Source organism: Camelina sativa, chromosome 4 (genome assembly GCF_030686135.1).
Source record: "Camelina sativa cultivar CO46 ecotype springtype chromosome 4, ASM3068613v1".
Taxonomy (NCBI): Eukaryota; Viridiplantae; Streptophyta; class Magnoliopsida; order Brassicales; family Brassicaceae; genus Camelina; species Camelina sativa.
This window is the reverse complement of record NC_141883.1, coordinates 11,413,415-11,426,231: the sequence shown is the minus strand read 5'-3', so window position 1 is coordinate 11,426,231 and position 12,817 is coordinate 11,413,415.

The following is a 12,817-nucleotide window of genomic DNA, read 5'->3' as shown; positions in this document are numbered from 1 at the left end:
CCCGAAATCTTATAATTAGTCAAATGCATTGGACTGTTACATATTTTGACCCTAGCAAGAGTAACATAGCTGTTTTCTGCTTCGAATCAATGTTTTCTCTCTGTTTTAGCCTGTTTTCTCGGTTTTAGCCTGTTTTGGGATAAAACCGGTTTAACTGTTGTCTAAACACTCCAAATTCATCCAGAACTCTTACTATTAGTCAAATACATTGGACTGTCACACATTTTTGACCCTAAAAATAGTAACAAAGCTATTTACTGCTTCGAATCAATGTTTTCTCGGTTTTAGCTTGTTTCGCGACAAAATGGGTATAATTGGTGTCTAAACACTCCAAATTCAACCCAAACTCTTATCATTAGTCAAATGCATTGTATTGTTACATATTTTGACCCAAGAAAGAGTAACATAGCTGTTTACTGCTTCGAATCAATGTTTTCTCTCGGTTTTAGCTTGTTTTCTCGGTTTAAGCCTATTTTGGAATATAACGGGTTTAACTATTGTCTAAACACTCCAAATTCATCCCGAACTCTTACAAATAGTCAAATGCATTGGTTTGTCACACATTCTGACCCTAGAAACAGTAACAAAGCTGTTTACTGCTTTGAATCAATGTTTTCTTGGTTTTAGCCTGTTTCGGGATAAAACGGGTTTAAGTATTGTCTAAACACTCCAAATTCATTCCGAACTCTTACAATAAGTCAAATGCATTAGATTGGCACACATTCTGACCCTAGAAACAGTACCAAAGCTGTTTACTGCTTAGAATCAATGTTTTCTCGGTTTTAGCCTGTTCCGGGACAAAATGGGTAAAAGTGGTGTCTAAACACTCCAAATTCAACCCGAAATCTTATAATTAGTCAAATGCATTGGACTGTTACATATTTTGACCCTAGCAAGAGTAACATAGCTGTTTTCTGCTTCGAATCAATGTTTTCTCTCTGTTTTAGCCTGTTTTCTCGGTTTTAGCCTGTTTTGGGATAAAACCGGTTTAAGTGTTGTCTAAACACTCCAAATTCATCCAGAACTCTTACTATTAGTCAAATACATTGGACTGTCACACATTTTTGACCCTAAAAATAGTAACAAAGCTATTTACTGCTTCGAATCAATGTTTTCTCGGTTTTAGCCTGTTCCGTGACAAAACGGGTAAAAGTGGTGTCTAAACGCTCCAAATTCAACCCGAAATCTTATAATTAGTCAAATGCATTGGATTGTTACATATTTTGACCCTAGAAAGAGTAACATAGCTGTTTTCTGCTTCGAATCAATGTTTTCTCTCTGTTTTAGCCTGTTTTCTCGGTTTTAGCCTGTTTTGGGATAAAACCGGTTTAAGTGTTGTCTAAACACTCCAAATTCATCCAGAACTCTTACTATTAGTCAAATACATTGGACAGTCACACATTTTTGACCCTAGAAATAGTAACAAAGATATTTACTGCTTCGAATCAATGTTTTCTCGGTTTTAGCCTGTTTCGCGACAAAATGGGTATAATTGGTGTCTAAACACTCCAAATTCAACCCAAACTCTTATAATTAGTCAAATGCATTGGATTGTTACATATTTTGACCCAAGAAAGAGTAACATAGCTGTTTACTGCTTCGAATCAATGTTTTTTCTCGGTTTTAGCTTGTTTTCTCGGTTTATGCTTATTTTGGGATATAACGGGTTTAACTGTTGTCTAAACACTCCAAATTCATCCCGAACTCTTATAATTAGTCAAATGCATTGGTTTGTCACACATTCTGACCCTAGAAACAGTAACAAAGCTGTTTACTGCTTTGAATCAATGTTTTCTTGGTTTTAGCCTGTTTCGGGATAAAACGGGTTTAAATATTGTCTAAACACTCCAAATTCATTCCGAACTCTTACAATAAGTCAAATGCATTAGATTGGCACAAATTCTGACGCTAGAAACAGTACCAAAGCTGTTTACTGCTTAGAATCAATGTTTTCTCGGTTTTAGCCTGTTCCGGGACAAAATGGGTAAAAGTGGTGTCTAAACGCTCCAAATTCAACCCGAAATCTTATAATTAGTCAAATGCATTGGACTGTTACATATTTTGACCCTAGCAAGAGTAACATAGCTGTTTTCTGCTTCGAATCAATGTTTTCTTGGTTTTAGCCTGTTTCGGGATAAAACGGGTTTAAATATTGTCTAAACACTCCAAATTCATTCCGAAATCTTACAATAAGTCAAATGCATTAGATTGGCAGAAATTCTGACCCTAGAAACAGTACCAAAGCTGTTTACTGCTTAGAATCAATGTTTTCTCGGTTTTAGCCTGTTCCGGGACAAAATGGGTAAAAGTGGTGTCTAAACACTCCAAATTCAACCCGAAATCGTAGAATTAGTCAAATGCATTGGATTGTTACATATTTTGACCCTAGAAAGAGTAACATAGCTGTTTTCTGCTTCGAATCAATGTTTTCTCTCTGTTTTAGCCTGTTTTCTCGGTTTTAGCCTGTTTTGGGATAAAACCGGTTTAAGTGTTGTCTAAACACTCCAAATTCATCCAGAACTCTTACTATTAGTCAAATACATTGGACTGTCACACATTTTTGACCCTAGAAATAGTAACAAAGCTATTTACTGCTTCGAATCAATGTTTTCTCGGTTTTAGCCTGTTTCGCGACAAAATGGGTATAATTGGTGTCTAAACACTCCAAATTCAACCCAAACTCTTATCATTAGTTAAATGCATTGGATTGTTACATATTTTGACCCAAGAAAGAGTAACATAGCTGTTTACTGCTTCGAATCAATGTTTTCTCTCGGTTTTAGCTTGTTTTCTCGGTTTAAGCCTATTTTGGAATATAACGGGTTGAACTATTGTCTAAACACTCCAAATTCATCCCAAACTCTTACAAATAGTCAAATGCATTGGTTTGTCACACATTCTGACCCTAGAAACAGTAACAAAGCTGTTTACTGCTTTGAATCAATGTTTTCTTGGTTTTAGCCTGTTTCGGGATAAAACGGGTTTAAGTATTGTCTAAACACTCCAAATTCATTCCGAGCTCTTACAATAAGTCAAATGCATTAGATTGGCACACATTCTGACCCTAAAAACAGTAATAAAGCTGTTTACTGCTTAGAATCAATGTTTTCTCGGTTTTAGCCTGTTCCAGGACAAAATGGGTAAAAGTGGTGTCTAAACACTCCAAATTCAACCCGAAATCGTATAATTAGTCAAATGCATTGGATTGTTATATATTTTGACCCTAGAAAGAGTAACATAGCTGTTTACTGCTTCGAGTCAATGTTTTCTCTCTGTTTTAGTTTGTTTTCTCGGTTTAAGCCTGTTTTGGGATCAAACGTGTTTAAGTGTAGTCTATACACTCCAAATTCATCCAGAACTCTTACTATTAGTCGAATGCATTGGACTGTCACACATTCTGACCCTAGAAATAGTAACAAAGATATTTACTGCTTCGAATCAATGTTTTCTCGGTTTTAGCCTATTTCGGGACAAAATGGGGATAATTGGTGTCTAAACACTCCAAATTCAACCCAAACTCTTATAATTAGTCAAATGCATTGGATTGTTACATATTTTGACCCAAGAAAGAGTAACATAGCTGTTTACTGCTTCGAATCAATGTTTTCTCTCGGTTTTAGCTTGTTTTCTCGGTTTATGCCTATTTTGGGATATAACGGGTTTAACTGTTGTCTAAACACTCCAAATTCATCCCAAACTCTTACAATTAGTCAAATGCATTGGTTTGTCACACATTCTGACCCTAGAAACAGTAACAAAGCTGTTTACTGCTTTGTATTAGAATGTACCAAGGAGGAGAGAGGAGAGGCCGGTAAGGCCGAGCCTTGGAAGAAGAGAAGAAAGGCCGGAAAGGCCATGTAAAGGCCGGTGCGGCCATGTCCGTGTCCGTGAGGTACCATGTCCGTGTCCGTGAGGTACCATGTACCGTGTCCGTGAACGGACCCATGTCCGGTGAGCGGCCAGTTAGGCCGTGAACACATTGAAGAGAAGGCCCGTCCGTACAGGCCCGTCCGTACGATGAAGAGAAGGCCCGTCCGTACGATGAAGAGAAGGCCCGTCCGTACGGTCTCGGCCCTTAGGCCTGCGCTCGGTCCAGTAGATAGAGAGGCCGAGTTTGAGAGGCTTGGGAGAAAGGAAAACGAGGCCTTACAAGGGAGAGAGGCCCATAAAGAAGAAGATTCACGTGAGCGTTTGGTGAAGGAAGGAAGTCGCTTTCACCAAGTTGAATTGAGAACGTCCCTATCACCTTCTTCTTCTCTCTTTGTGTCTAACGGTCATATGACCCTCTTCTCCTATATTAATGTATAATCTCTCATATGTAAAATACAACACAACATTATCTAATACTAAGAGAATCCGTTTCCCATCTTCTCCTCTCTACACAAGTGTTTATGTTCTTATTAGCAATGTAGAGAGCCTAGGGGTAAACGGTTAGAGGCTGCCCTTAAGGCAGCCTATTCTCTTCCCAAATCTCACCTAAAGTGTTCTTATTTACTGCTTTACTTAGCCTAGATTACTGATTCTTAATCCTCCTTCTCCTAAGTACACAAACTCTAAGTGTTGTGATACTAGAAGAGGATAAGTCTCAAACTAGTGCTTCTCCTAGTTAGGATCCGCTTACTCTCTAGTATTTGGGTTCTATCTAGCTTGTTTATGGGGGGTTCATCACAAGTTGATGTTCTCTCCTCCTCCTTGAGAATGAGTTAGTTTGTTGTGGGTAAAGGGGGATTCATTCACCAAGTGTTTGTCTACCCTCTCTTGTGAGCTTTGTCTCATAAATCCCAACATGGTATCAGAGCAGGTTCTGTTCTTGGTGATTTAATCTCATTCTCAAAGTCGTTTTCTTAGGAGTTAGCTTAGTTAAAGTTTTAGACTTTGCTTAGGTGTTAAATCGCTTAGCTTAGTTTCTTTAAAGCTTTAATTTTGCTTTTGTTGATTAAATCGATTCTCTAGCAGCTCATTGTTGAGTAAGCTTGGTCTCTTGTCTTGTTAGAATTTGTAGACCAAGTGTGTGGAAAGAAATCGATTTTACAAGCCCCATCCTTAAGCTTTACCGATTTGGTAATAGCTTTGTTTATTTTGGGATGTGTGGGAAGTGATGAACCATTGAGCAAATTGTGTTGTTCATGGTGAGGATTCACGGTTCTTGTGTGCTTGTATGAGCCACGAAATTCTTAGGATTTAGCTCTCTTAGGATTTAGTTAATTTTCCTCTAAAGGTTTGATTTTGCTTTTGTTAAATTTCCTTTAAAGGCTTAATTACTAAATCGCTACTTCTTCTTCTCAATGTTGAGAAAGCTTTGTTTCTGGCCCTATGGTGTGTCCAGATTCAAGCTTGAAGAAGAAAGAGATCTTAATTTTCGCATCTCATGTCCGCTTGGTCAACTAGACTAAAGCTGTTCAAAGATGCATTCTTTTAACCGTTGGACAATAGGCTGTTCCAAAGGCTTTTGTTGTTTCTTCTTTGCTTGGGACCACGAAAAACATCTTCTATATGTTATCTTCGTGGATCTAAAGCCTTAATCTCTTGAAGAACACTTGTTTAAGTGATTCTACAAGGAGTTTTGTTGTTAAACCTTTGGAGAAACTAATTTTCCATAAGGTCCATTGTGTTTCAGCCATTAAAGCACCAAAAGAGATTGTCTTCTTGGATGTTCTTGGCTGTCAAAGCTTCTTTCAACTCAAGAAAACAGAGTTAAACTCTGTCCATAAGAACTCTTGAGCAGATTCTCTATTCTACTCTCCATTCATCTTATACTACCGCCAATACTCTCCCTTATACTCTCACTTTCTATTCTCCATATATACTCTTATTAATTCTCTAAATTCTCTATTTAATTTCAGTAATATTCTCTATACTCTAATCTCTAACAATCTCTTGTTTAGAATCTGTTCCATTGAATTTGGTTTCAGCTTCAGCCTTGAAGATTGTGTGGAGCTCGCCTACTATCTCAAGAAGAAGAAGTGGCGAGGTTGAAGGCTACAAGATAGCCATGTAAGAGCGCAGCACAATGCCTGGAGTTAGAACCAAGGGCCACCAAGTCTTTGTTAAGCTGGTGGAAGGTGATGAATCAGTCCAAGAGCATGTGTGTTAGTGCCAAGTTGTTGATCGGATGTGCACAATGGTCTTTAGGAAAGGTGATGCACAAGGTTTCAACTGTTGATTGGATGTGCACAAGAACGGTGATGCACAAGGCTTCAACTGAGGTGATGAGGTTTCAGCCCATCATCAAGTAAAGGTTACGGGGGAGATCAAGTGACTTCAGACCGTACCTCACAGATTCTGCTCGGCCACAAGCAAAAGTTTTTACTTAAAGCTCAGCCGAAGCGTCTCAAAGATCGACTCGGACGAAACCCTTCCACTGCGATTCGGCTTCCGCGTTCTTCATTAAAGTTCGAGACCACAGAGTCATCTTGCCAGTGGAAGTGGAATCATACCAATCCGAGCAGCCGTTCGAAAGTTATGTCCGATTCAGTGGGCATGTGTCAGTCTGACAAATAAAACTGACCGGGTTTAAAACCATGGTTAGAGGAGCGGTCTCAAGGAAGAATTCCAAACCGCAACAGTGATCAACTCTCTCCCTCCTATCCATCAAAACACCATAAAGGCTGTGCTCTAAACTCTTCTCTATTTTAATTCATAAATTCATTACCTTAGTTTCATTACTAGTCTTTAGTCTTTAATATGTTTTCTTAAATTGTCACACTTTTAGAATTTTTCCTTTGATATTCCTCATAGCAAACACTTATTCTTTTCTTCTTTATCACTTGTTTAAGGGTAAAGGAGACTATGAGAGCCTCAAAGAAACTCTAAAGGCGCAAGGATGGAGATCATAAGGAATGTGCTAAAGGCAAGGAGGGCTAAGGAAGTGTAGCGGTTCAAAGGCTTAAAGAGAAGAGAGCTGGTTCTTGACAAACCAAGATCATTGCGACATCAAGGAACGTGGAGACTACACTCTTTTTACTTAACAAAGTTTTCTCCCAAGTGGTTTTCTTTGTTAAGGTTTTTAATGAGGTAGTCCTCACGTGTCCACGCTTGATCTTTGGTCCCCATGGTGTCCCACCGATCAAGCGTGCGGGGGAGTATTAGAATGTACCAAGGAGGAGAGAGGAGAGGCCGGTAAGGCCGAGCCTTGGAAGAAGAGAAGAAAGGCCGGAAAGGCCATGTAAAGGCCGGTGCGGCCATGTCCGTGTCCGTGAGGTACCATGTCCGTGTCCGTGAGGTACCATGTACCGTGTCCGTGAACGGACCCATGTCCGGTGAGCGGCCAGTTAGGCCGTGAACACATTGAAGAGAAGGCCCGTCCGTACAGGCCCGTCCGTACGATGAAGAGAAGGCCCGTCCGTACGATGAAGAGAAGGCCCGTCCGTACGGTCTCGGCCCTTAGGCCTGCGCTCGGTCCAGTAGATAGAGAGGCCGAGTTTGAGAGGCTTGGGAGAAAGGAAAACGAGGCCTTACAAGGGAGAGAGGCCCATAAAGAAGAAGATTCACGTGAGCGTTTGGTGAAGGAAGGAAGTCGCTTTCACCAAGTTGAATTGAGAACGTCCCTATCACCTTCTTCTTCTCTCTTTGTGTCTAACGGTCATATGACCCTCTTCTCCTATATTAATGTATAATCTCTCATATGTAAAATACAACACAACATTATCTAATACTAAGAGAATCCGTTTCCCATCTTCTCCTCTCTACACAAGTGTTTATGTTCTTATTAGCAATGTAGAGAGCCTAGGGGTAAACGGTTAGAGGCTGCCCTTAAGGCAGCCTATTCTCTTCCCAAATCTCACCTAAAGTCTTCTTATTTACTGCTTTACTTAGCCTAGATTACTGATTCTTAATCCTCCTTCTCCTAAGTACACAAACTCTAAGTGTTGTGATACTAGAAGAGGATAAGTCTCAAACTAGTGCTTCTCCTAGTTAGGATCCGCTTACTCTCTAGTATTTGGGTTCTATCTAGCTTGTTTATGGGGGGTTCATCACAAGTTGATGTTCTCTCCTCCTCCTTGAGAATGAGTTAGTTTGTTGTGGGTAAAGGGGGATTCATTCACCAAGTGTTTGTCTACCCTCTCTTGTGAGCTTTGTCTCATAAATCCCAACACTTTGAATCAATGTTTTCTTGGTTTTAGCCTGTTTCGGGATAAAACGGGTTTAAGTATTGTCTAAACACTCCAAATTCATTCCGAACTCTTACAATAAGTCAAATGCATTAGATTGGCACACATTCTGACCCTAGAAACAGTACCAAAGCTGTTTACTGCTTAGAATCAATGTTTTCTCGGTTTTAGCCTGTTCCGGGACAAAATGGGTAAAAGTGGTGTCTAAACACTCCAAATTCAACCCGAAATCTTATAATTAGTCAAATGCATTGGACTGTTACATATTTTGACCCTAGCAAGAGTAACATAGCTGTTTTCTGCTTCGAATCAATGTTTTCTCTCTGTTTTAGCCTGTTTTCTCGGTTTTAGCCTGTTTTGGGATAAAACCGGTTTAAGTGTTGTCTAAACACTCCAAATTCATCCAGAACTCTTACTATTAGTCAAATACATTGGACTGTCACACATTTTTGACCCTAGAAATAGTAACAAAGCTATTTACTGCTTCGAATCAATGTTTTCTCGGTTTTAGCCTGTTTCGCGACAAAATGGGTATAATTGGTGTCTAAACACTCCAAATTCAACCCAAACTCTTATCATTAGTTAAATGCATTGGATTGTTACATATTTTGACCCAAGAAAGAGTAACATAGCTGTTTACTGCTTCGAATCAATGTTTTCTCTCGGTTTTAGCTTGTTTTCTCGGTTTAAGCCTATTTTGGAATATAACGGGTTGAACTATTGTCTAAACACTCCAAATTCATCCCAAACTCTTACAAATAGTCAAATGCATTGGTTTGTCACACATTCTGACCCTAGAAACAGTAACAAAGCTGTTTACTGCTTTGAATCAATGTTTTCTTGGTTTTAGCCTGTTTCGGGATAAAACGGGTTTAAGTATTGTCTAAACACTCCAAATTCATTCCGAACTCTTACAATAAGTCAAATGCATTAGATTGGCACACATTCTGACCCTAAAAACAGTAATAAAGCTGTTTACTGCTTAGAATCAATGTTTTCTCGGTTTTAGCCTGTTCCAGGACAAAATGGGTAAAAGTGGTGTCTAAACACTCCAAATTCAACCCGAAATCGTATAATTAGTCAAATGCATTGGATTGTTATATATTTTGACCCTAGAAAGAGTAACATAGCTGTTTACTGCTTCGAATCAATGTTTTCTCTCTGTTTTAGTTTGTTTTCTCGGTTTAAGCCTGTTTTGGGATCAAACGTGTTTAAGTGTAGTCTATACACTCCAAATTCATCCAGAACTCTTACTATTAGTCGAATGCATTGGACTGTCACACATTCTGACCCTAGAAATAGTAACAAAGATATTTACTGCTTCGAATCAATGTTTTCTCGGTTTTAGCCTATTTCGGGACAAAATGGGGATAATTGGTGTCTAAACACTCCAAATTCAACCCAAACTCTTATAATTAGTCAAATGCATTGGATTGTTACATATTTTGACCCAAGAAAGAGTAACATAGCTGTTTACTGCTTCGAATCAATGTTTTCTCTCGGTTTTAGCTTGTTTTCTCGGTTTATGCCTATTTTGGGATATAACGGGTTTAACTGTTGTCTAAACACTCCAAATTCATCCCAAACTCTTACAATTAGTCAAATGCATTGGTTTGTCACACATTCTGACCCTAGAAACAGTAACAAAGCTGTTTACTGCTTTGAATCAATGTTTTCTTGGTTTTAGCCTGTTTCGGGATAAAACGGGTTTAAATATTGTCTAAACACTCCAAATTCATTCTGAACTCTTACAATAAGTCAAATGCATTAGATTGGCACAAATTCTGACCCTAGAAACAGTACCAAAGCTGTTTACTGCTTAGAATCAATGTTTTCTCGGTTTTAGCCTGTTCCGGGACAAAATGGGTAAAAGTGGTGTCTAAACACTCCTAATTCAACCCGAAATCGTATAATTAGTCAAATGCATTGGATTGTTACATATTTTGACCCTAGAAAGAGTAACATAGCTATTTTCTGCTTCGAAGCAATGTTTTCTCTCTGTTTTAGCCTGTTTTCTCGGTTTTAGCCTGTTTTGGGATAAAACCGGTTTAAGTGTTGTCTAAACACTCCAAATTCATCCAGAACTCTTACTATTAGTCAAATACATTGGACTGTCACACATTTTTGACCCTAGAAATAGTAACAAAGCTATTTACTGCTTCAAATCAATGTTTTCTCGGTTTTACCCTGTTTCGCGACAAAATGGGTATAATTGGTGTCTAAACACTCCAAATTCAACCCAAACTCTTATATTAGTCAAATGCATTGGATTGTTACATATTTTGACCCAAGAAAGAGTACCATATCTGTTTACTGCTTCGAATCAATGTTTTCTCTCTGGTTTTAGCTTGTTTTCTCGGTTTAAGCCTATTTTGGAATATAACGGGTTTAACTGTTGTCTAAACACTCCAAATTCATCCCGAACTCTTACAATTAGTCAAATGCATTGGTTTGTCACACATTCTGACCCTAGAAACTGTAACAAAGCTGTTTACTGCTTTGAATCAATGTTTTCTTGGTTTTAGCCTGTTTCGGATAAAACGGGTTTAAATATTGTCTAAACACTCCAAATTCATTCCGAACTCTTACAATAAGTCAAATGCATTGGATTGGCACACATTCTGACACTATAAACAGTAACAAAGCTGTTTACTGCTTAGAATCAATGTTTTCTCGGTTTTAACCTGTTCCGGGACAAAATGGGTAAAAGTGTTATCTAAACACTCCAAATTCAACCCGAAATCTTATAATTAGACAAATGCATTGGATTGTTACATATTTTGACCCTAGAAAGAGTAACATAGCTGTTTACTGCTTCGAATCAATGTTTTCTCTCTGTTTCAGCTTGTTTTCTCGGTTTAAGCCTGTTTTGGGATCAAACGGGTTTAAGTGTTGTCTAAACACTCCAAATTCATCCAGAACTCTTACTATTAGTCGAATGCATTGGACTGTCACACATTCTGACCCTAGAAATAGTAATAAAGATATTTACTGCTTCGAATCAATGTTTTCTCGGTTTTAGCTTGTTTCGCGACAAAATGGGTATAATTGGTGTCTAAACACTCCAAATTCAACCCAAACTCTTATCATTAGTCAAATGCATTGGATTGTTACATATTTTGACCCAAGAAAGAGTAACATAGCTGTTTACTGCTTCGAATCAATGTTTTCTCTCGGTTTTAGCTTGTTTTCTCGGTTTAAGCCTATTTTGGAATATAACGGGTTTAACTATTGTCTAAACACTCCAAATTCATCCCGAACTCTTACAAATAGTCAAATGCATTGGTTTGTCACACATTCTGACCCTAGAAACAGTAACAAAGCTGTTTACTGCTTTGAATCAATGTTTTCTTGGTTTTAGCCTGTTTCGGGATAAAACGGGTTTAAGTATTGTCTAAACACTCCAAATTCATTCCGAACTCTTACAATAAGTCAAATGCATTAGATTGGCCCAAATTCTGACGCTAGAAACAGTACCAAAGCTGTTTACTGCTTAGAATCAATGTTTTCTCGGTTTTAGCCTGTTCCGGGACAAAATGGGTAAAAGTGGTGTCTAAACACTCCAAATTCAACCCGAAATCTTATAATTAGTCAAATGCATTGGACTGTTACATATTTTGACCCTAGCAAGAGTAACATAGCTGTTTTCTGCTTCGAATCAATGTTTTCTCTCTGTTTTAGCCTGTTTTCTCGGTTTTAGCCTGTTTTGGGATAAAACCGGTTTAACTGTTGTCTAAACACTCCAAATTCATCCAGAACTCTTACTATTAGTCAAATACATTGGACTGTCACACAATTTTGACCCTAAAAATAGTAACAAAGCTATTTACTGCTTCGAATCAATGTTTTCTCGGTTTTAGCTTGTTTCGCGACAAAATGGGTATAATTGGTGTCTAAACACTCCAAATTCAACCCAAACTCTTATCATTAGTCAAATGCATTGGATTGTTACATATTTTGACCCAAGAAAGAGTAACATAGCTGTTTACTGCTTCGAATCAATGTTTTCTCTCGGTTTTAGCTTGTTTTCTCGGTTTAAGCCTATTTTGGAATATAACGGGTTTAACTATTGTCTAAACACTCCAAATTCATCCCGAACTCTTACAAATAGTCAAATGCATTGGTTTGTCACACATTCTGACCCTAGAAACAGTAACAAAGCTGTTTACTGCTTTGAATCAATGTTTTCTTGGTTTTAGCCTGTTTCGGGATAAAACGGGTTTAAGTATTGTCTAAACACTCCAAATTCATTCCGAACTCTTACAATAAGTCAAATGCATTAGATTGGCACACATTCTGACCCTAGAAACAGTACCAAAGCTGTTTACTGCTTAGAATCAATGTTTTCTCGGTTTTAGCCTGTTCCGGGACAAAATGGGTAAAAGTGGTGTCTAAACACTCCAAATTCAACCCGAAATCTTATAATTAGTCAAATGCATTGGACTGTTACATATTTTGACCCTAGCAAGAGTAACATAGCTGTTTTCTGCTTCGAATCAATGTTTTCTCTCTGTTTTAGCCTGTTTTCTCGGTTTTAGCCTGTTTTGGGATAAAACCGGTTTAAGTGTTGTCTAAACACTCCAAATTCATCCAGAACTCTTACTATTAGTCAAATACATTGGACTGTCACACATTTTTGACCCTAAAAATAGTAACAAAGCTATTTACTGCTTCGAATCAATGTTTTCTCGGTTTTAGCCTGTTCC